This window comes from Anomaloglossus baeobatrachus, chromosome 12 (assembly GCF_048569485.1).
Source record: "Anomaloglossus baeobatrachus isolate aAnoBae1 chromosome 12, aAnoBae1.hap1, whole genome shotgun sequence".
Taxonomy (NCBI): Eukaryota; Metazoa; Chordata; class Amphibia; order Anura; family Aromobatidae; genus Anomaloglossus; species Anomaloglossus baeobatrachus.
Window position 1 is genome coordinate 52150111 of NC_134364.1, and position 25050 is coordinate 52175160.

At 49.7% G+C, this 25050-nt stretch overlaps 1 long non-coding RNA gene across 1 annotated transcript; it reads left to right on the top strand.

Moving 5' to 3' along the window:
- Positions 1-396: 396 nt before the first annotated feature.
- On the top strand, positions 397-22553 carry LOC142258498 (uncharacterized). Its single transcript, XR_012727789.1, has 4 exons — positions 397-594; positions 4466-4554; positions 13110-13286; positions 21941-22553. It is a non-coding gene; the product is annotated as an uncharacterized LOC142258498 (long non-coding RNA).
- Positions 22554-25050: the final 2497 nt, after the last annotated feature.

Consider the following 25050-nt stretch of genomic DNA (forward strand, 5'->3'; position numbering starts at 1 on the left):
ATTTTACTGGCCTAATGATTCGCATGCAGTTTTGTGGCAAATCTGCACCTAAAAACATGATAAACATGCACTGCGTTCATAGCCTAAAGCAACTTTTATTTGCATAAAACTTATGAAAAATGTGCAAAAAAAATCCATAGCTGAAGGGGCTTAGGGGAATAATGACTTTGTATATGCCACAATATATATCCCTTTCCCTATTTAAGAAAAAAAAAAAGGTTGATATCTTTCCCACCACCTCCTTACTTGACCAATTTTTTTTTTTCTTTTTTTCTTTCAGAAAGACCCATCTCCCCTCCCATGGGGTGGGGGCCTGGCAACAAGGAAAGTGGGAGGAGCCAACTAGAATGTAAGAGTAGAAACAGGAAGTTCAAGTTCAGAGTAGTCTGTCAGTAAGAGTGAGAGGAGTCTGCGTGAGGCAGAGGAGGAGAGAGAAGGTTCCTGGTGTAGATCCTGGTGTTTCGCTAGGCCCTGATGATACCACAGTCAGAGAGGATCCCAGGCCCACGGAAGGGTATATTTGCTCGTGGCCTGCTCCACAGGAAGATCGGGTGGAGGGATTTGGCTGCATTCGGGGACGGTCCCCAGACAGAGGTAAGAAAGACATTTCCTCATAAAGTAACACCGAAAGCCCCGGGTGGTTGCAAGCGCCCAGGGCCACAACCTGCCGTAGATCCCCTGGGAAGAGGGCAAGATTCCAGTCAGGCAAGCCCCCTTGACCAGATTATATGGGAGAGGCCAAGACAAGTTAATCTATCAAAGTCAAGGCTGTGAAGCCAGCCAAGGAAAGAGGCCTAAAAGTGGTGCACTGGTATTAACCCTAAGAATTACCTGGGATCGGCGGAGGCACCGGATGGCGGATTCCAGCACTCCAACGGCAACCAGTCTGCTGCAGCCCTGACAACAGTGAGTAAAAGACCTTGAACTGCAACCTCTGGTGTCACTTCCTGTATTCTGCGCTGCACCGCATCATTCCCAAAACACCATAGACTCTTACAAGCCCCAACAGTCGCCCCAGGGTACCCGCTCCACCTGTGGGGAGCAGAACCATCCCAGCTGTCATGACATCAGCCCTGGAGGCCCTATCCAGCAGCGGCGGCTCCATAGCCGCAATCCACAGGTGGCGTCACGAATATCTTATATAAACTTTAACATTATCACCATCTCCCCCAATATCGCCACATTTAACTGACTCCACCAGGGTCACGGAATCGGGCCCCGCCACCGCTGACTACCCTGGACTAGTCCGGCCCGACACTGAGTAACCTAAGGCCCTGTAGTGGGCGAGTCAGGGGCCTGAATGGAACTTATTAGATTTATGCTGTCACAGGAAGCAGGAATTATTTTTTGGTTACTTGATTTTCCTCCCTGGGCAAAATCTCCCCGTGAGGCACCGAAAAGCCTTTTGCACCAGAATTCTGGAGTAAAAGCTTTGAGGAATTGCGCTGCTCGGATCCAGATCCACGGTGGCTCGAGGGGTGTCCGGACCTGGGGGTCGTGCGGCCACTCAAATGAAGGGGGTATTTACAGGGGATTGTGTTAAAGTTTGTGACGCCACCTGTGGTGTGTGGTAATGTGGAGTACCACTGCTGCAATTGGGAGTACCCAGGGGTGATGGAATGGGGAAGCCAGGTGTTAGAACCCTCCACGGGTAGGGGGAATTGCCCCAGGACTCGGTGATGGTGTTCGGGGAGTGCCATTGGGTATAAAGGGGTCACTTGCATACTCAGTCCAGTAAGCTGACACCGACAACTGGATAAACCAAACTTCTGGATACCGCTGCTGCTGAGGGGAGCTAGTTCGGGTCCCGTCCCCGATGGTGCTGCCTGGTGATCCGTGACCTGTCTCCTGGCACTAAGTTTACTTCTCTGTTGGTCCCGGTAATATGGAACTAGTCGGGTCCCACTCCCCACTATGGCAAAGTGTGGGAGCTTGCTCTCAGGGTTCTCGCTTGGCATTTTCTGGACCGTTTTTGTTGAAAGTCCTATCCCCCTTGTTGCGCTAGTACCCCGATTTTGGAGCGGGTGGAGAGCGGATCTTGAAGGCTCCATTCTCGTCAGGTAAATTGTAAGGTTGCCTGAAGCTACTCCCTGACCTAGGGTCCATGTACCCCGTCGTGCCCTGGTCCCTGCCCGGTGATGGTGCAAGGCCGCCAGCTGTCCTCCTCGACAGTTCTGTGCCCCTTGCCATGATCCCCTGCGACCGGGGGTCCAGCTCCTTCTAGGCCCAGACCACAGTCTGCTACCTAGATAACTTTCAAGGAGCCCAACTCCCGACCTCCTCTCTCCTTCACATCCAAAACTACTTCCTCTCCTGACCTTCCGAACCAACCCGCCAAGTGGGTGACCCTATTCCACTCAGGCCGTCCACTGGTGTTTGGTGGGTGTCGTGCAGAGTGTACCTAGGACTTAGATTGGCTGATGTAGGCAACACCGTGTAGTTGGGGACCCATAACCAAGGAGGAGGTGGATATTATACAGAAGCGCAGATTGCACAATACCCTGGGACGACCTGATAGTCCAGGGGCGTCGCATCTCCAATAAGCAAAACCCTCACATACAGCTCCGTGCCTTTGCTCGGTAAGGAGTTTCATGCGTATATATACGTTTGACACCCCGGGCTCGAGGGGATTAACTCGACACGTCGCCAAGCCGGGGTTGCAGGTCCTCTGCGTTGTCACGGGGTGGCCTGGCCTGGTTTCGTGACCCTGAAGCGTACAGTAGGGAGGGAAGGCGGTGGACGGGAACTAGGATGGAGGATGGGGGTAGTGAGGAAACAGGGCCGGCTCCAGGTTTTTGTGGGCCCCGGGCGGAAGAGTCCCAGTTGGCCCCATCCACACACACCGATACGAACACGTACATATACATATTTAAAGACAAACTCACAAAAATACATATAAACACACTCACACACACACACACACACACCTGCTACATACAGAAAAACACACACAACTCTGCTACATACAGACAAACACATACAACTCTGCTACATACAGACAAACACATACAACTCTGCTACATACAGACAAACACACACAACTCTGCTACATACAGACAAACACACACAACTCTGCTACATACAGACAAACGCACACAACTCTGCTACATACAGACAAACGCACACAACTCTGCTACATACAGACAAACGCACACAACTCTGCTACATACAGACAAACGCACACAGCTCTGCTACATACAGACAAACGCACACAGCTCTGCTACATACAGACAAACGCACACAGCTCTGCTACATACAGACAAACGCACACAGCTCTGCTACATACAGACAAACGCACACAGCTCTGCTACATACAGACAAACGCACACAGCTCTGCTACATACAGACAAACGCACACAGCTCTGCTACATACAGACAAACGCACACAACTCTGCTGCTCGGCGGGGCCCGCACCCGTGGCTCGGCGGGGGGGGGGGGGATTGGCAGGGCATACATCTGGGGGGTTAGAAGCAGCTCACCGTGGCCCATAATGGGGAGGCGGGGAGGGCACTTACCCGATTAGGTCACGGTGGAGAGGGGGCCCACACAGCGCCGGACAGAAGCTCGCCTCCTTCATCTGTGGGACTGAGAAGGCGGCAGCTCCGCCCACAGATGAAATTCAAACCAGGATGTCTGCGCGCCTTAAAGTGACGGCGCCGCAGATTGCTGCCGAGGACTGCGGTCCCCGGAATTCGGCCGGGGGCAGCAGAACTGTAAAGGCGAGTGGGCCCCGGCCAAGGGACAGGAGAACTGACGAGGCCGAGTGGGCCCCCCCGGCTCTCCAGGGCCCCGGCATTTGCCCGGGTTTGCCGGGTACTGACGCCGGCCCTGTGAGGAAAGTCTTTTTAGATCGTGACGCCACCTGTGGTCCGCGGTCAGATGTGCTGCTGGTGAAGGTCGCAGCCGGGATGGTGTCTCTCCTCACAGGCGGAGCTGGTTTACCTCGGGGAGGATGACTGAGGATGGATGGGGGTGGTGGCATGCATCTCTATGCAACCAAGCCGCTCCTGTGAGGAGAGAGTCTGTGACGGGTGATGCACAGCGAAATTTGCGCGAGGCAATCACAAGTTTGACATCGGCCTAAAAAGATGCAGTGTGTGAACATAGCAGAAAATTGCATTTATAAGCATCATTTGCTTGTGAGGTCATGACTTCCTGGGTACTAATTCGTTGTTAAAAAGGGTTAAGGGAAATTAGGGGAGCATTCTCTATAGGGGTCTGTATAACTGTAAGGAGTCACAGGAGCGTTACTATGATGAAGTACAGAGATATTATTCCTGTGTAGGGGCACAGAGGATACTGTTATTTTGTGGCACACAAAATTAAGGGTACTAGTACTATGGTATACAGGGGGGCATTATTACTGTGTAGGGCACTGGTTATAGCACTATATGATGTGTAGAGGTGGGGGGAATGTGAGCAAAGTGCAGGAAAGATGAAAGCTAAATTCTCTTACATCTTGCAGGGACAAGTTATGGATAGAAGAGGATGGAAGTCTATTCCGCATGGGAAAGAAAATGGAAAATCAAGCTCTTTGATCATCGAACGTCACTGGTGAGAACCTGTACAGTACACACGCATAGTCTAAAGAGCACTGGTGGCACCATTATACGAATATCGGGCCAAGCACGGTGGTTTGGGTTAATGAGAGGTATAGCTATGTTAAAGCAAATAAAAAATGTTATTACCCTTTATGTTCAATCTATTTTTATTGTAAACATATCATATTATACATATACATCATGAAAAACTGAATGACTGACATGTCAAACTTTTTATAAATTGCATAGTAAAGAAATCATGTTTTCTCAATCTGTCTCGATCTCAATTTGACCGGATAATGAACACTTTACATCTATAGTCCTCAATAGACCTCTTCAAATTGGATTCCAACGAGATCTCAGGAAAAGGGAAGGAGAAGAGAAGAGAGAGAGAGAGAGAGAAGAAAAAAAGGAAAGAAAGGGGGGAGAAGGGAGGGAATTAGAAGGGGAAGTGGGGGAGAGGTAGGTAGCAGCGTGAGTAAGCTGGGAAGACGAAGGCAGACACAAAAGGGAAATGTTGGGTAGTTTGATTTGATTAGATTAGGGTGGGGGAGAGGCGCTCACTGTCATCTGAGAATCAGGTGGTCCTACATTCTTGTCCGGTTCATCCCTGACCATGCTGTACTCCACCGATCTAATAAGATGTTATGGCTCCGTCAAAACAGTTTAACAAAATCTGGAGAGTCCTTAAATAAGATCCATTCTCCCCAGGTCCTGCAAAATTTGTCCCTAGTGCCCGCAATGTCGGCAGAGAGCTCCTCCATCCTACATATGTTTGCCATTTCAGAGTACCACTCTGAGATGGGAGGTATCGTGGAGGACTTCCAGTACCTAGGTATGACGGAGCGCGCCGCCGCCAGGCAGAAGCGGAGTATGTCTCTCTTATGATAAGCGATTGAGTGTGGTAACATAGAGAGGAGGACTATCTTGGGGCAGTTATTCACTGCTTTCCCAGTTATAAGCTGATAATTAGCAAGAACCTTTCCCCAAAACTGTTTTAATCCATCACACTCCCACCAGATATGTGTCATGGTACCGACATCTTGCCCACATCTCCAGCACATCGCAGATACTGAAGGGAATATAATATGTAGTTTTGACGGAAACTGGTACCAACGTGTCAAAATCTTAAAATTTTTCTCCCCTGCAGAGCACGTGACTGACAATTTATGAGTAAATAAGAAACATTTCTTCCACTCATCGGGAGAGAAGTGTTGCTTCAGCTCCTTTTCCCAAGCTAATTGGTAGCCTCGTTTGCCTGAGACCCCAACTCTGATAAGAATACCGTACAGAAGGGAGATTGTGTGTTCAGGCGGGATGTTTTTAGTAAACAGTTCCTCAAAGGCACTACAAGTGCCTCGGACTCGATCAACTGTTCTCCCCGGAGAGACAAATGCCCGTAGTTGGAGAAACTCTAACCATTGTGAACCTCTAGACGGAAGCTGTGTCCGAAAGGTTTGGAATGAGGGTAATTTACCATCAATCAGTATGTGCCCCAAGCGGATGTCTTCCTCCGCCCTCCATCCGAAGTAGCTTCTCTGTTTATATCCAGGGTGAAATGATGGAGTATAGAATAAGGAAGCGAGGGGACTAACTGACTGTGGAGGCGACATTTTTTTGGATACTATGTGACTAACTTTGAGCGTTTCTTTGATAAAATTTGAAAGTATCCCCACGTTAGAAAGATCTGAAGGAGGTATCCAAGGGAGGTGTTTAAGAGGGATCTCCAGTCCTTCTTGCTCTACCCGTATCCATTGCTTAGAGTCACTGTTGAAATGCCAGTCTAATATACGGGTCAAGGCTGCAGCCTGCATGTAGACTCTGAAGTTAGGAAGGCCTGCTCCTCCACACTCCCTTGGAAGGGTAAGAGTGCGTAAGTTGATTCTTGGTTTAATTTTACCCCATATGAATCGGATAATAGCAGATTGAAGGGTACGAAAAAAACTACTGGGAGGAGAAATGGGGATGGTTTGAAAGTAGTACAAAAAGCGTGGCAGGATATCCATTTTAATTACATTCATCCTGCCCATCCAAGACAATTTTAGTCCCCCGTAAGACTTTAAGTTCTTTATTGTACCTTCTAGTAGTGGTAAGTGATTAAGTGTATATAGTTTGGAGAGGTCCGCTGGGATTGAAATACCCAAATATTTAATGGCCGAAGGTCTCCATTTGAATGGGAAGTTAGACATTGCCCGGGAAACTTCAGTTTGGGTCAAAGAGATATTTAATGCTTCTGATTTTGATAGATTAACTTTAAAGTTACTAAGGAGGCCAAATCGTTCGAATTCCTTCATTATAGACGGGATCGATATATGAGGTTGAGAGATGTATAACAGGAGATCATCTGCATATAATGCAATTTTATGATGGGCATCCCCGATCTTGAGTCCTTTGATATTACTATTCCCCCTGAGAGCGTTAGCTAAGTGTTCCATGATGACTACATACAAAAGCGGAGATAAGGGGCAGCCTTGTCTGGTCCCGTTTCGTACAGCAAAGGAGGAGGATAAAGCCCCGTTAACCCTGACCTTAGCGGTTGGGTTGTCATATAAAGCGCCAATTTTCTGTATAAATCGGGGTCCCAGTCCCAACTGACCCAATGCTGCCCTCAGAAATCCCCAATGGACTCTGTCAAAGGCTTTCTCAGCATCGATGGCTAGGAGACCCAGCGGGATCGAGTTGTTTTTAGCTTTAGCAATAAGAGACAAGGTTTTAATTGTATTGTCTCTTGCTTCACGGCCTTTGACAAACCCCACTTGGTCTGTGTTAATAACGGAGGGCAGGAAAGGGGACAATCTATCAGCCAAAATCTTAGAGTAGAGTTTTAGGTCCACGTTTAATAATGAGATAGGGCGATAGCTTGCAGCTAATAATGGGTCTTTCCCCGGTTTGGGGATCACGCTAATGTGTGCTTCCAGAGACTGAGGGGTTAGCCTTGTGTCTTCATCAATAGAATTAAATGTTTTGGCCATTATCGGGGCTAATTGATCCTTAAGCAATTTGTAAAAAGCCGGGGTGAACCCATCGGGGCCAGGGGATTTACCTGAGGGAGTAATTTGAATTGCGTTACAGATTTCGGATTCTGATATATCCTCCTCCAGGATCTCTATAACATTGCTATCTAGGGAAGGCAAGGCTGTCTCTTGTATATATCTCCCGATTCTATCTGCCAGGTCAGCAGGTGGGAGCTCCGCATATTGCCCTTTAATATTATATAGGTCTTTGTAGTAGGACCGAAAGACCTCCAGGATCTCTGTTGGATCATATGTTTTGTCTCCTTTGGTGTTGATGCATGAAATGTATGAGGTGTTGGCCCGGGGATGCAGCAGCCGTGCCAAAGGACGACCACATTTGTCAGATGAATTATAATAAAAATTTTTGACTCTCTCTCTATGATAGAGAAATTTCTGGTCCAATAGGGTTTTTAGGTTAGTTCGTTTAAGGACGAGGTCAGCCAGAACTGTGGGGGTACGTGTCAGTTTATGTGTATTTTCCAGCTCATGGATCTGTGTTAACAAGTTATCAATCTCTTCAGCTCTTTCCCTCTTGATCCTAGAGCCGTGCTTAATCAGTATTCCACGTAAGACACACTTCAAGGTCTCCCATTGGGTAGGCTGAGAAGTTGGGTCAGAACTATGGACTTGCGTGAAGGAGTCAATTGAATCTCTCAACTCCGTTAGGCAGAGATTGTCTTTAAGTAAATTGTTGTTTAACTTCCAGGTCCATGAGCGCTGGGGGAGGGAGGGTACCTGAAGGGAGAGGTAGACTGGGGCATGGTCGGACCAAAAAATTTCCCCTATCTCTGTAATGGGATGCCAAGCCAACGCTCCGTGGCTTACCAGAAAAAGGTCTATCCTGCTGTATGAGTTGTGTGGTGGGGAATAATATGTGTAGTCCTTACCTTGGGGATTTAGGATTCTCCATACATCAATCAGTCGGAGGGCGTGAAAAGTCCGCTTTAGGGCACTAAGTTCCTTAGTGCGGACACTGCTGCGTCCAGAGGAGGAGTCCATGGCTGGGTCTAGAGTAAAATTGAAGTCACCGCCAACCACCAATGTCCCCTCTGCAAAATCAGATAGCTGCGTCAGAAGGGCCCTACAGGTAGAAATCTGATTAGTGTTAGGTAGGTACCAGTTTGCGATTGTAAACATCGAATTTGCGACCTTCAGTTTAAGAAATATATAGCGACCCTGCTCGTCTATACAGGAGTCGACTATGGTGTGCACTAAGTGTTTATGGAGTGCAATCGATACTCCTTTAGATCTGGCCTCTGGGTTAACGCTGTGAAACCATACTGGATAAAATCTATCTCGTAGTATGGGTACATGATCCTTCTTGAAATGCGTCTCCTGTAATAGAAGAATCTGAACCTTTTTTTTGTGCATAGAATACAGGACCTGTGAACGCTTTTGAGGGGTATTAAACCCCCTTATGTTAATAGAGCTAAAGTTGAGGGTGGTCATGTTGGTCCAGGGGCTTTAGAGAGCGTGAAGGGATCCGGGAAAGATAGGGGAAGGGAGACAAAGAGAAGTGGACAAAGATAAAAAAGGGGAAGGAGAGAACGGGGAGAGAGAAGAAGGAGAGGAAAAGAAAAAGAAAAAGAAGAGAGAAAGAAGAGAGAGAAAAAAAGAAAAAAAAAAAAAAAAAGGGGGGAGAAAAAAAAAAAAAAAAAAAAAAAAGGGGGGGGGTGAGAGAGGGGGAAGGGTTACTTCAGGAATACAAGAGAAAAAGGGAAGATGTAGAAGATTCGAGGAATCACAATACCAAACAAAGGACTAGTTATACAAATAACCTGTCTATGAAATTTTACTCTTAGAGTGAGCAAAGGTTAACCGTGAACAATTGGGGGCCAATGTGTTCTACACCTGCCTGCAGCGTGTAGAGCCCCAAGGGAACGTGAACTTTCAAGGGAGGCATGCTCCCCGCCGGACCGGCCCCCGGCCCAACTCAATTATATATGTGAACTTTAATGTACCCAACCCATCAATCCTAAAACACCATAAACTCTATATAGATATGGAGTCAAAATTATCAATCCCATCATTAGAAATAATGGTGACAACGCCTGCACAGACCAAAGTGCCCTAAATGGCAAAACCATCATTCTCTCCCCACATTTCAGTGGATCCCATTTGAGGCAGTCCAGGGACTCTCAGTCTCCACTTGGTGATGGTGCTCCAGTCTTTACTCCACTCCGCCGCCGCGGGCCCCGATCTCTCTTACGGACCCGCTGCGACCGAGGAGCCTGTGCCTCCACTCCTGGAACTCCGTGGACGTATGGCCATTCTGAAGCATTGATATGCACCACGGGTATCCCAAGGGCCACACAGAAATCCGGGATATCCCTTGGAGACTGTATCGCATGTGAGGAACCGCCATGTCGGACTTGCAATTTAAAGGGGAAACCCCATGAGTAGAGGATGTTTCTCTGTCTCAGGGCATCTAATAAAGGCCTTAGAACCCTGCGCTTTTGTAATGTGTGCCGAGATAGGTCCTGCAGCAAATGAATCGGCGTGTTCTTGAATAAAATGGGATCTTTCTGCCGTGCCTTTCTCAGGATTTCATCTTTTATCTTGTATTTATGAACTTTGCATATTATGTCCCGTGGACTAGAACCTTCAACTGGTTTAGGGCCCAGAGATCTGTGTGCCCTGTCTAATTCCAAACGGGAGTCCCGTGGAAGGCCCAATATAGAATTAAAAAGATGCCGCAGTGACTCATCTATATCTTGGGGGGCGAGGGTTTCTGGGATGCCCCTTACCCTAATGTTATTTCGCCTTCCTCTGTTTTCCAACTCATCAAGCAGATCTGTTAAATGTTCTATCTGTTGGGCTTGTGTAGATAATGCTGTTGCCTGTGCCTTCAGTTGCATTGAGATAGATGTAGTGCAGGATTCAGACGCCGTCACCCGTTCTGACAGTTGTTGCACCTCCCCCCTGATTGAGGCCGATTCTGCTCTGTAAGAGGCTTCTAGTCTGGAGATGTAGTTTTCCATTTCCTCTCTAGTGGGGATGGTCCTTATTCTGGCTTTAAGGTCATCCCACACACAGTCCTCTTGCGTTCCCTCCTGTATATCCCCATCCCCTGAGACAGATGGTGAAGATCTAAATACAGCAGGGGTCAAGCCTTTTTCTGGGGAGGAGGGAGTCTCCACTGTCAGTGCACTGCTTTTTGATGTTGACACTGACATATGTACTGAGGGGGATCTTATCTCTGACTGCCCGAGGAGCTGATTATTCAGGGACAATGAGGAGTTATCAGGAGCAGGCATAAGAGTCACAGTGTCTGCAGCCTCATGTTGACCAGCAGCGTTCAGGTTGTTAGGGAGCGCACACACAGCAGCATATGAGAGTGTGTTATCAGTGGGGCTGAGGTGTTGAAATTCCCGCCTATTTTCTGAGAGGGCTACAGGCGCTGCTGTTACCGATAATCTCTGCTGCGGCTGTGGGGATGTCTGACACTTCTTACCCTCTGCCTGCATTCCTGGTTCAGTAGCTGCCGTGTCTGCGATGTCCTCCGTCTCTCTGCTGCTGTGGGGAGCATGCTTTCCACGAGCGACCGCCGCCATGTCAGGTAAGGAGGGGGCACCCTGATGCAGCAGTCCCCCGTCTGCTCCTTCCTCTGCTCGCTGTGTTCCGTTCGGCTTGTGGGGGCTCCCATCTCTCCAGGAGGATCCCTGGGCACGTTCCATCTGGCAGTGATGGGGCATGGAAGAACCCCCAGACACTTCAGCGGCCGCCATGAAGGGGTCAGTCTGCGTCAGGCCCTGTCCCGCTGAGCTCCTTAGGAACCTTGCAATGCTTTCTGAGGGAGGCACAGGAGAGTCTGTCAGCGTCCCCCCGCCGGTCCCCTTCTTTTTAGCCGGCATTTACGTCTATAATGCTGGGTGGGTATGATTAATAGGGCTCAGGGGCAGTTCAGGCGCGGGAGCAAGGTTTTTTAGCGTCCTCACTCCTCCATTGCCAGGCCACGCCTCTGTTATTACCCTTTAGAGGCATATATCCTTCTGTAGGACGGAGGAAATATAATGTAAGGATAAGTTATTGCACTCCCGTTTTTTACAATAGTAAACTGAGGCCAATGTGTTTGGCGTATTTTTATTTTTTTTTTTTCTGTGTGTGTGTGTGTATATTGTGAACTAAGGGTAGAAGGTTGCAGATGTACCGCCCCCATGCCAGCAGCCGAACTGCCGCTGCTGCTCGGATCCAGATCTGCGGTGGCTCGAGGGGTCTCCGGACCCGAGTGGGGTAGCGCGGACACTCGATTAAAAAAGGGGGGGATATGTACAGGGGGGTTTTTTGGAAAGTTTGTGACGCCACCCACGGTGTGTGGTAATGTGAGGGACCACCGCTGCTGTTGGGGAGTCCGGTGACGATGGTTTGGCAGCCTGATGTTTAACCCCCTCCGTGCGTAGGGGGTTCGTGTCACGGGGCCCGTTGATGTTGGGATGGTATTAGGGTGCCGTTGGGGATAGGAACAGGGGTTTTCAGTGTACTCACTCAGTCCTGGAATAATCACACCGACAGCTTGTAAACCAGAATTCTGAGCACCAATGCAGCTTGTAGGGAGCACGCCTGGATCCGTGCCCTTGGTGTTGCTGTTAGCCTGTGGCCCTGTCCTTGGCACCTCTGTCTCTATTGGACCCGTGGGTATAAAACTCTTCGGGTCCCGCTCACCCGTATGGCTACCGGAGTGAGCTTGCTCTCAGGGTTCATGCGTAGGATTTCTTTGAACTGTATTGGGAAAGTTCTATCCCATCGGTGCGCTAGTACCCCGATTTTTGGAGCGGGTTGAGGATGACACTTGAAGTCTTCACCCCCGTCGGGTAAATTACCGGAACGCGTGAAGCTACTTTCCGGCCTGGGGTCCACATACCCCGTCGTGCCCTGGCTCCTGCCCGGTGATGGCTCAAGGCCGCCGGCCGCCCTCCTCGGCAGTCCGTGCCCCTTGACACTGTCCCCTGCGACCGGGGTTCCAGCTCCTACCAGGACCAGACCAACGTCTGCCACCTGGAACTCAGGAGCCCTGCTCTGTGACCTCTCCCTCCAAGAGAGTCACTTCACCTCCTCTCACTCTCCACTGCTCAACTCCTCCAACTCAACTGCTCAACTGTCACTTTCCTCACTCTCCCCTTACCACCCCCCACCCCCCCCCCCCCCATGTGGGCGGCCCTATTACCTTCAGGCACCCCAATGGTGTGTCTGGTAGGTTAAAGTGGTAAGTGTTCCTAGAATGTTGATTGGCTAAGCTGTTAGCAACACCAAAGGACCAGGATCCGTAACCAAGGAGGGTGGATACTGTGCAGAAGGGCAGATTGCACGATACCCTGTGACGACCCGATAGGCCAGGGCGTCACACAGACAGGTAGTATACTTACACGGTGTAGTGTTGTGTTATACTGTGCACCTAGCCCTTGAAGTTGAGGCAATTAAACTTAACAGAATGAAATCAGAACTTATTCATCAATGCGTTGTGTCCTAAGGGTATTAATGTTTGGGGGTTTTTTGTGCTCTTTTTTTAAGCAGCGTTTAGGGGGATCTTTACAAAGTTACAATCTTTGTTCTCCAGGTAAAAGACGTTCTCGAACTAAAAGGACCTTTTCAACACAAAATGGACAAGGAGGAAAAAATCAAGATGGCTCCAGGAAAATGGAATATGGATCTTACAGCCCTGAAACGCTTAGCTAATTACAGTACCTTCCACTAGTCCCAAACCTGAAGATTTGCTTTGGTCTGCTCTATTGGAGTAAGTATATAACCATGATAGTTTGTGTATAGAATGTCACAATGTCTGCCTGCACAGAATGCTGTCTGACTTTCCATTGTTCCTGCTGTCAGTATTCATTGGTATAGGTAGCTTTCATCTCTCCCCCTTTTGGACCCAGCAGGAATTTGTTTTCCACCCAGCTGCTGATTATCAGCATTATCTTGATGTTTAAATTCCCCTTCCTTCCCTGGACTGGTGATATTTTCAGTTCATTCAAGTCTTGGTTGCAAGCAGGCGGCTTATACTCCTGTGATATCGTTGCTGAAAACTTTGCTCAACTTCTACGTGAGTCATCTGTGGATAAGTAATACATGCACTTTCCCCTGTGTCCGTCTTGTGTCTTCAATAGTGTTTAGAGTGGTTCACAAAGAGCTCATGCCATCCGTTCCCTATTTAGGGCCCAGCACTAGGGATACCTAGGATCAGGTAGTCTGCTTGGGGCATAGGTGCAGAACCTCTCTAGGGTGGTGAGGGACCCCAGGGTCCAGTAGTAGGTTTGGTCAGGGATCACAATCTTCCTTTTCCCTAGGCACAGGGTTTCCCTTTCCTTCACTTTCGCCATGTGCATGGTAAATACAGTACATTTATACAAATCTATTTTAGCACTAATATATATTACCTGTTTTGTAGTCTTTTATCATTTAAGTTAGTAAGCTGTATATGTGAAGCCCCACAGGTGTTGTGTCGGTGCATTACCTTCAGGGACTCCACGTAGCTGGATCTGGTCACAGGTAGGAGATCTTCTTCTTGTCGTGACGCCACTCTCAGTATTGCGGCCAGTAGGGACCGCCACTGCAGATTGAGGGTCGCCTGGGGCTGATGGTATGTGCAGTTAGTTGGAATAGCCTCCTGAGAGTGAGGCAAGCCCCAGGGCCCGATGTAGGTGCGTAGTACCACAAGGCGCAGAATAACTCCACACAGGCAGAATGTCTTTCAGGGTTTTTACTCACTTCAGGTGGCAGGGTGAGTAACCCGGGCGTAGCTGGGATGAACCAGGCGGGAACCAGGTGTCCTTCAGGCTGACTTGTGAGGGTGACTACTAACTCGCCTTCCTTAGCCCTTGGTGGTTTGGGGTGACCCCGACTTTGAGTCCCTATGGGGGTCACCCAGGGAAGATGCTGCAGCCTCTCTCCCCTTCGTTTGCCGTGTGCCTGTTGCCTGGGCCAGATCACTCCAGCTTCTTGCCTCCTGTGAGCTATGGGCCCTAACTGTGGCTGCGGCTTTTTGTGGTGTTGTGGCGTGGGCTTTGAGAGCCCCACACCGGCAGGTTTAGCAAAAGAAAGCTGGATCTATCTCCGCTTCGGGATCTGCCGCCCGTTTGGGCCTGGTACTCTCTAGCAGTCTCCTTACTTCCCACTCCGTGCCCTTTCTTTAGCTGAAGATGGATTTCGGGTAGCACTCCTAGTTGACCGTTCTCCCCCGTCAGTAGCCACTGCGCGGGTGCTGTTAGACAGCAACAGCCCCACAGGTCTGCTCCTCACTGAGCCCTATGGAGTTCTGCTCTAACTGACTCACTGCCCCTCCTCTCCTGTTCTTGCCTACGCCACCTAGCAACCAGATTCTCTTACCACACCCCTTGAGAGGAGATGGAGGCTTTTGGCCCCCTCCACTATTCCAGTGAAGGTCAAGGCTTTTTCCCCCTCCTGGGATCCCCAGGGGTCCTCTCATGGGTACATGTGTGAGAGCTGATTACTATGCGCCTGTGTACCACACCCCTGTCAGCCTTCTGGATTACCTGTGTTGTACTGTCCCCAGCATGGGTGCAGTACTCAGTGGTGCCTGACCAGGTCAGGGGCGCCACATTCCCCCTTAGTTATCACCAGCACGTCCTCGGGCTGCAAGACAACATTTTAAAATGCATAAAACATTAAAACATGGTAAAACATTTTTAAAAGCACCAGGTACCATACATCACCACCCTCCACCCACAAGTCCGTTAACCCACCCAAAACCCTTTCACGTTGGCCGCGGCTTCAGCCACTTCTGGCAGGATGTAGAGGCGGCTTACATGGGCTGGTGGTTTCAGGGTATACCTGGCCTGGTGGATCCGCGCCTTCAGCCTCTTCTGGCAGGATGCAGAGGCGGCCTCCACAGTTGGTGCTGACCAGGTACCCTCTTTGTGGTGGAGAGCCAGGCCCCATAAACAGGCATGCTCTCTGGTTGCAGGTAAGCCAAGGCCCTATATACGGACGGGCTCCTCCTGGTTGCAGACGAGCCAAGCCCCTAAACAGGCTGACTCTGGTGGTGGTGGTGCCCTCTGGTGTAACTATTTACACTGCGAGAGTTTGTGGCTATAGCCAGTTCATAGCCTTAAGGTTTATGGTTTTCTCACAATAGTTTTTGTGGGCACATTACTTGAACTTGAGAACGTTGCAAAACAAACTTTTTCAAAACTTCAACTGGTAACTTCTTTCTTTACTTTACTCCTCCATTTCACCAGGGCTTGGGCCTGTAGGGCTGCGGCACCTGTTGCTTTCTTGGCCTCTTTCTTCATCTGTTGTTGTCTCATCTGCAGGTTCCTTGTCTCTGCTTTCTCTATCTTCATCTGTTTCCTTTCCTGTATCTGTTTCTCTTTCCTGTAGCATGGGGTGGCTGTAAGGTTTGCTGGTACATAGTGCTACGTCAAGCGCGTACAGTCCTCTCTCGCCTTGATGCATGGTAAACTGTACTGAATCCCCCATCTTTAGGTTTCTGCCAGGGTGTCCTCTAGGCAGATGAGCGCTCACATCTCTTCGGTTGACAAATATCCCTTCCTTCACACCAGGTGCTACAATGAATCCATATCCACTTTTCAAATTGAAATCCTCCACTACTCCTCTGCAAAGGGGTCCTCTGACCTGGGCTTTGGCTCTTCTCAGGAACCTTTTCTCCTGTAGGTCTCTGGCTGTGACTTCTCTCTGCTCTGGAGACTGTGGTGCAGGGGACAGCGTTGTTCTGTTGCGACGCCTGGTCTTGCGGGCTGGGTTCTGCTGGGCTGTTACCTCAATGACTGCAGGGCCCCAGGTGAGGTTTCTGGGCTGGTCTTCATCAGCAGACGGTGTCAAGTCCTCCTCATCCCAACGGGAATAGGGTAACATCTCCGGCTCTGAGTATTGCTCCACTGCCGGTGGCTCCGGAGTCAGCTCCTCAGCTTCCTGGCCTCCTCTCCCCCTTAGTTCTTCTTGGCACTCCTTTGGTGGCAGTGCTGGGGATGGGCTTTCTTCAGCAGGCCCAGGCGGGGGACTCTTTGGCGTGGTTGCTGCAGGGGTTGCCGGAACCCTCTTGGGGGTGTGCGGAGGGAGCAGATACCGATCCACCATCTCTTGTGGGAACTGGGCCTCTAGGTCAGCCTTCAGCTTCCAGTATTCGGGGTCCTCTCCTATCAGGGACTTCCTAGCAGGGACCTCTTTGGACTGGGGAGCGGTGTCTGCTCTGGCCTTGCAGGCCGGGGTAAATGGTGATGCAATCTCTTTGCGGGCCGCGCCCTGTATGGCGGCGGCCTGGTCTTGGCGGGCCGCGCCCGGCATGGCGGCGGCCTGGTCTTGGCGGGCCGCGCCCGGCATGGCGGCGGCCTGGTCTTGGCGGGCCGCGCCCTGTTTGGCGGCGGCCTGGTCTTGGCGGGCCGCGCCCTGTATGGCGGCGGCCTGGATCGGCGTCGCAGCTGTGATGGGATCTGTGCAGGCTGGGCTGGGCGTCGCTGCAGCAGTCTGGGCTTGGCGGGCCGCACCTGGCGGGGCTGCGGCCTGGTTCAGCACCTCACTTGCGGCGCGGACGAGCGTTGCTGCGGCGGTGGGGTCTTGGCGGGCCGGGCCTAGCAGGGCGGCGGCCTGGGTCAGCGTTACGCCTGCGGCGCGGATGAGGGTCGCGGTGGCAGCCGGTTCTTTGCGGGCTGAGCTGGGCATCGCTGCGGCGGGCTGGGCTTGGCGGGCCGCACCTGGCATGGCTGCGGCCTGGCTCAGCGTCGCCACACCGGGCGCCTCTTCAGGGACCGCGGGCGTGGCAGCAGGGGTCGGGGCATCCGGGCCGGCAGGGGCAACACTGGACTCACCCATCGGTAGCAGCATCGGGGTCTGAGTCGTCACCGCCCGGTCTGGCACTCGGTGCGCGGCTCTCTCCTCGTAGGCCCGAACCGCCGCGGTCATCCATAGAAACTCCTCGCGTCCCTCTCTGATCAGCCTTCCGACCCTGGCTTCCAGTTGATCGCAGAACTCGGCGAGCTCCCGACACCACCAGGCAGCAGAGCCTGGCTCTGGGTATCCGTGTCTGGACTCCATTTCTTCTAGCAAGCTGCTGGCTTCTCTCCTGCTCCGCCGTCTCTGGACGCTTCCGCTCTCTTCACAAGCGAGGTCAGAACTCTGCAGGGGATCTCTGGGTAGCCACACCTCTTCGTGGGCGGTAACTTCTTCCAGCGCGGGCTGCTGTTGTTTTTCAGCGCGCTTTTCATGGTGGCAATATGGCGGCGCTTCCAATTTTTCAAGCGGACCGCCCAGGCACATGGTCACCTGTCTGGACAGGTCTAGTCCTTATCCTGTTCGTGACGCCAGATGTGAAGCCCCACAGGTGTTGTGTCGGTGCATTACCTTCAGGGACTCCACGTAGCTGGATCTGGTCACAGGTAGGAGATCTTCTTCTTGTCGTGACGCCACTCTCAGTATTGCGGCCAGTAGGGACCGCCACTGCAGATTGAGGGTCGCCTGGGGCTGATGGTATGTGCAGTTAGTTGGAATAGCCTCCTGAGAGTGAGGCAAGCCCCAGGGCCCGATGTAGGTGCGTAGTACCACAAGGCGCAGAATAACTCCACACAGGCAGAATGTCTTTCAGGGTTTTTACTCACTTCAGGTGGCAGGGTGAGTAACCCGGGCGTAGCTGGGATGAACCAGGCGGGAACCAGGTGTCCTTCAGGCTGACTTGTGAGGGTGACTACTAACTCGCCTTCCTTAGCCCTTGGTGGTTTGGGGTGACCCCGACTTTGAGTCCCTATGGGGGTCACCCAGGGAAGATGCTGCAGCCTCTCTCCCCTTCGTTTGCCGTGTGCCTGTTGCCTGGGCCAGATCACTCCAGCTTCTTGCCTCCTGTGAGCTATGGGCCCTAACTGTGGCTACGTGGCTGCGGCTTTTTGTGGTGTTGTGGCGTGGGCTTTGAGAGCCCCACACCGGCAGGTTTAGCAAAAGAAAGCTGGATCTATCTCCGCTTCGGGATCTGCCGCCCGTTTGGGCCTGGTACTCTCTAGCAGTCTCCTTACTTCCCACTCCGTGCCCTTTCTTTAGCTGAAGATGGATTTCGGGTAGCACTCCTAGTTGACCGTTCTCCCCCGTCAGTAGCCACTGCGCGGGCGCTGTTAGACAGCAACAGCCCCACAGGTCTGCTCCTCACTGAGCCCTATGGAGTTCTGCTCTAACTGACTCATTGCCCCTCCTCTCCTGTTCTTGCCTACGCCACCTAGCAACCAGATTCTCTTGCCACACCCCTTGAGAGGAGATGGAGGCTTTTGGCCCCCTCCACTATTCCAGTGAAGGTCAAGGCTTTTTCCCCCTCCTGGGATCCCCAGGGGTCCTCTCATGGGTACATGTGTGAGAGCTGATTACTATGCGCCTGTGTACCACACCCCGGTCAGCCTTCTGGATTACCTGTATTGTACTGTCCCCAGCATGGGTGCAGTACTCAGTGGTGCCTGACCAGGTCAGGGGCGCCACATATAGAAGATAAACACGCTATAGCCTAGGAATAAACAAAGGAAAATTGCATTTATTGCATGAGGTCCAAAAGAGTCAAGGCATTATATAATTTTGTTGGCACCTTGGTTAACAGTGGTAGGTCACGCTGAAGGAGCAGTCACATCCATATCTATGTTATAGAATGACTGAGTTTCATGCAACAGGAGCACATGAAATAAAATAAAAGGATGTATTCCAGTGCCAGGATAGTGAGGTCTTGGTACTTAAAGGGGTTATCCGGCTTATTTTGCTTTTTTTATTTACACTATTGGGCTACATTGGGGCAGGTAAGTAGATAGTGAGCACTTACCTGCCCTGCTGTCAGCCCCTCTCCCCAGGCTCAAAGGGGTCATGTGACTGCTCCTGCTGTGATTTTGCTACTTCCGGTCATTTCATGTCAATATGGGCAGGGCCATGTTGACATGCAAATCTGCCACTGCATGTTGCCGCCCTGCTGGGCAGGTACAGTGCGATGAGCCCCGCCCCCTCCCTGTGCGCTGCTATCTGTGCCCTGCATGTGTGGCGCCCCTGACCTAGTCAGGCACCACTGAGTACTGCACCCATGCTGGGGACAGTACAATACAGGTAATCCAGAAGGCTGACCGAGGTGTGACTACACAGGCGCATAGTGATCAGGTCTCACACATGTACCTATGAGAGGACCCCTGGGGATCCCAGGAGGGGGAAAAGCCTTCACCTCCACTGGAATAGTGGAGGGGGCCAAAAGCCTCCATCTCCTCTCAAGGGGTGTGGTAAGAGAGCCTGGTTGCTAGGTGGCGTAGGCAAGAACAGGAGAGGAGGAGCAGTGAGCCGGTTCAGTGCAGTGCAGAGTCCAGGGAGCTCCGAGAGGAGCTGACCCCTACCCCTGGGGCTGTTGCAGTCTGACAGCGTCCGCGCAGTGGCTACCGACGGGGGAGAACGGTCACCTAGGAGTGCTACCCGAAACCCATCTCCAGCTAGAGAGAGAGCACAGAGTGGGAAGTAAGGAGACTGCTAGGGAGTACCAGGCCCAAACGGGCGGCAGATCCCGGAGCGGGGATAGATCCACCTTTCCTTGCTAAACCTGCCGGTGTGGGGCCCTCAAAGCCCACACCACAACACCTAAAAGCCGCAGCCACGTAGCCACAGTTAGGGCCCATAGTTCACAGGAGGCAAGCAGCTGGAGTGATCTGGCCCAGGCAACAAGCAAACGGCAAACGAAGGGGAGAGAGGCTTCAGCAACTTCCCTGGGTGACCCCCATAGGGACTAAAAGTCGGGGTTACCCCAAACCACCAAGGGCTAAGGAAGGCGAGTTGGTAGTCACCATCAGAAGTCAGCCTGAAGGATACCTGGTTCCAGCCTGGTTCATCCCAGCTACGCCCGGGTTACTCACCCTGCCACCTGAAGTGAGTAAAACCCCTGAAAGACATCCTGCGTGTGTGGAGTTATTCTGCGCCTTGTGGTACTACGCACCTACACAGGGCCCTGGGGCTTGCCTCACTCTCAGGAGGCTACTACACCCTACTGCACCCACCATCAGCCCCAGGCATCCCTTAATCTGCAGTGGCGGTCCCCACTGACCGCAATTCTGAGAGTGGCGTCACGACAAATAGAAGATTTCCTACCTGTGACAAGATCCAGCCGAGTGGAGTCCCTGAAGGTAATGCACCGACACTACACCTGTGGGGCTTCACACATGTGCTGGACAAACACAGGGTTGCCCCCTCTGTCTAGGACACTGTGAGTGCTGTTTTCCCAACAGTGTCCTCAGCTCATTATGTTGTATGGTGCCCGGGCAACTGTGACCCCCCCCCCCCCCCTCCCCCGTGCGCTGTCTCTGTAATGAATGCAGCCTCCAGTGCTCCTCGCGTCTGAATACAGTCATAAGCAGGGATGTCACCTGACACCAGCGAACAGCACTGAGCTCTGTATAGCTCAGCTGTATGGACACTGCAATCACAGCACGGAGAAGAGACCGCATGCTGCATGGGTGAGAAGGGAGAGCGAGCAGGGGGGGAGGGGGAAGAGAAGAGCGTGCACGGCTGACAGTGGGGGGGGCAGAGAAGAGAGTTCATGGGTGACACAGCAGGGGGGCAGAGACGAGAGTTCATGGGGGTGAGAGACAGGGAAGTGCTGGGGGGCAGAGGAGACAGTGCAGTAGGAGAGAAGAGAGTGCATGAGGTGGGATAATGTATATTATATAACTCTAGGTGTGTGTGTATCCTATAGACTCACATTAGGGGCTATATATAATATTCATTACATAGTATTCATTTATCTACAGGTGCTGGGGCAGTATACTGACAGGAGGGAATGTGTGTGTGCAGAGGGCAGGCAGAGGGTGTGGCCGGGGGCGGTGCCAGCTGTGACTGTGGGTTTGGCAGTCAAACATGTCATGTTAGGTTGTGCTGAATGTAAACAAGGAGCTGCAGAGAATAAAGTGAAAAATCAAGAAAAACAAAAGTTAGAAAACAAAAAAATAATGTAGGGGGTGTCTTATATGACAAGACAGCACAGGTTAACTTAATTTTTTTTTTTTTTTTTGGAGTTTGTCGGACAACTCCTTTAAATATCCATGTTGGTCTTATAGTTTGGCTGTTGAAACTGATCAACTCAACGGATGGGGTGTGTTTTATAGTCCATCTACTGGTTTTCATGTTTTTATAGGGTGTGTAAGAGACTTGTTCCAGATCTATACACAAGAAAAAATTGTGCATTCAAACATTTAGGTAGTTCCAGACCTGAGATCTTGGGTGGTGGCAAGTATGTGAAACTTGCCTAATAGTAGATGGAACGGAAATGCACCTCAGGGGAATGAAGCCAAGGGGCCTATGAGTCATGGCCAACCCAATGTTAGTATACAACACTGTATATATTATGTCCTACCTACACTGTAAGAAATCCCAGGAGTGTATTGTACCATTTTTTTTTTTTTTTTTTTTTTTTTAATCCCATTTTAGGTCTAACAGATACTCCTGTGGTGCTCAAGAAGATCCGTCATGTGTTTGACGACGAACAGTAAACATCTCCTGTCAGATGTCCGCTATGAGGAGGCTGAGTTGAAGAATCCATGCCACCAGCGAACAAGAAGCATGAGACAACACTATAAAGAGACTCCACAGTGTCATGGTGGGAGAGTTTGAGAGAGACCCAAAGCTACCTCATTCTTTAATGTATTTATTATGCTGTCCTTTTCATTATGTGTTGGACGGTCTCAGATTATTAGAAGGACTAAAAGACTGACCACCCAACAGCATCATAAACTCAGCCGGAGAAGGGGGTCTTAACGACACAAGACCAAGCCAGTCCTTTTACCTCTAATTTAATATACAGTATATTAATAAATTGTACCAAAATATATGAAAATGTTGGTTTTGTTGTTGCTCGGCATACCGCCCCTACTGAAATTCCTTAGTGTGCATATAGACACTTAAGGTGTAAGTGCAGGTCTGGCTACATATGGACTCGGGTCGTAGCCTACTGCAAGTGTGTTCATGTGAAGGTGGTCATGCATTTATGGCCGGGAGGTAATCCAGTTGCACATGGCTCAGTGATCTGCATATGCTTTATGCATCAGGAGAATATGTGTGACTTTAGCTTAAGTCTCTATTTGCACTTGACACAAAAGGTATTTTTGTAATGAAGTTGATTGTGTTGTGTGAATGGGGGAAAAGAGTAGGGTTCCTTAAGGATAGGTTTCCTCATTTCATAAGGTATTTTCCACTTCAACTATAATAATTGGTAAGGGATGGATTGAAGCTCAGTTAGATGGTGTTGATATCGCGCAGTTACATCACACCATACCCTAGAAAGTTTGATCTGCTTTGTATAAACCAATTCATAGATGAACCTCATGAACGATAAGACTGCCAGTGTAAGGGGTGTATACAGGATAATGATGTGAGCTGAACAATGGACTATCAAGGTGGTGCCATTCCAGAGTATGACCAGTAAAAACAGACTTTGGGTAGGTGGATAAGGAGCCGCGCTAAGAAACAATGTGGCTAGGCCCAACTAGAGGTTGTGACACCCATCACGCCAGCACGGAAATATCGGCAGGGTGAGGGGTGAAGACAGGCCATGATTGATGGTACCCCAAACAGATATGGAGGTGCTTCAAAGAAACAATGTGGCCAGGTCCATCTACAGGTTGTGACACCAGGCAGTCTCATCCTGCCAGGGCGTCGGGATGAAGACTATATTCTGTGGACTGAGGTATTGGATTATGGTGAACAGCAGGGAAGAGCTACCATGATGGGGTATGTCTAAATACCAAAGTACAGTATTATACTGCCTTCCATGATGTGATCAGCTGACATATGAAGCTAGCATGTGTGGGTGGCTCTCCGATCCACTTGCACCTGTTTAAATCCCGCTGTCAATCTCTGATAGCAGGATTTATCATGCTCCTAGGAGAGCGCCTCGTTCCCTGCCGCCATCATTCGATCACTGGGCATCAATGGGTAGTTATAAAATCCAATTAGCGCCCTTTTTCCCCATTAAAAATAAAACAAGTAAAAAATAGACATTATCACTGCATTCAGAAATCCCCAATCAAAATATAACAGCAATTAATCTGATCAATACATGGCATAATCATATGTACCCGAAAAATGGTATTAAAAACGCCAACTCAAGATGCAAAAAATAAGTCCTCACACAGCCCCAAATACCAAAAAATGAGAGTGCCACAGGTCTTGGAAAATGGTGCCAAAAGCGCAATAGTTAAATCAAAATAAATCAGATTCTTGACTTTAAAAAAAATTGGACTTAATTGGTGGTAAAAAATTAAATAAATGTAAGTTTTAGTACTGTATCTACAAACTCATATCGAGCTGGGGAAACATATCGCCCTGTCAGTTTTATCATGTAATACAAGTGGTAAATAAGAACCACCCCCCCGCCCCCCAAAAAAAAACCCTTTTTTTTTTTTTTTTCCCCAATGCCACTGCATTTGGCCCTTTTTTTTATTTTATTTTTTTTTTCTTCCTGTTTTAAAGTACAATATGTGGCAAAATGAATGGTGTTATTAAAAAGTAAAAGTACAGTTTTGCAAAAAAACACACAAGCTCTCATATGGCAATATTGACAGAAAAATTAAAGTTATAGCTCTTGAAAGAAGGGGAGGAAAAAACGAAAATTAATTTGCGGGTTGGTAAAGGGGTTAAATAAAGCTGCTTCATTTTTGATACTTCGTGCCTTTAACTTTTATGCATTTATGTGCTGAGTACATGCATTTTTATTTTTTTATTTTTTTTTAGCGTCTAATGAAATTTGATGGCAAAATGTCTTCATAAAATACAAATCAGATTGCGCCAAGTTTAAAAAAAAAAAAAAACCTCAGTGGGCAGGAGATTTCTATAAATCCCATCCATTTTACTGGATAAGACGCTGTGGTTTTTTGTGTAGTGGAAATATGGTATAAAAAAAAATCTCCAAATACTCATTCTGGAGATGTATGCCTTTTTATATTGCATTATTATTGGTTACAAAGTGGTATTATTGGAAATAGAGAGACCTGCAAGAACAGGGCAGCATGGGCCTGTGTGATATCAAATGCCAGGGTTGAATTTTAGTCCCTCCTCCGTTTCTGAATAAGGGTCACTGCAACAAGTTGGAAAAAGGAATGTAGAAGTGCCCTTCTGTTGTGAATGTCAGTTATGCTTTTTGCTGCTGTGAGGCTCCCTCTTGTGGCCAGGAATGGTTTGGACAGAGACCAGGTGTGCTGGAGCAATGGGCGTTTCCATTGCTAACTCTCTGCCTATTTAAACCCTGGTCTCCTGGCAGGCTGAGCTGGTTATCATTGTCCTGTAGCTCTCCAGCCTTTTCATCTTGCTTTTGACCACATCTACCCCAGATAAGTGTTTGGTTCTTTCTTATGTTTTTGTTCTTATCTGGGTTGTCAATTATTGTGGTTGTTTGCAGTTTATTTGCATGTAGGAATCTTCCCTCTGTTGCTTTGCTGGGAAGCTCCCTGCAGCTGTTTGGAGTTTTGCTCCTATAAGTCCATGTGTTTGTTGCTTCTTGAATTTGTAATTGTTCCTGTTTTCTGTTCATTGGTTTGACAAGA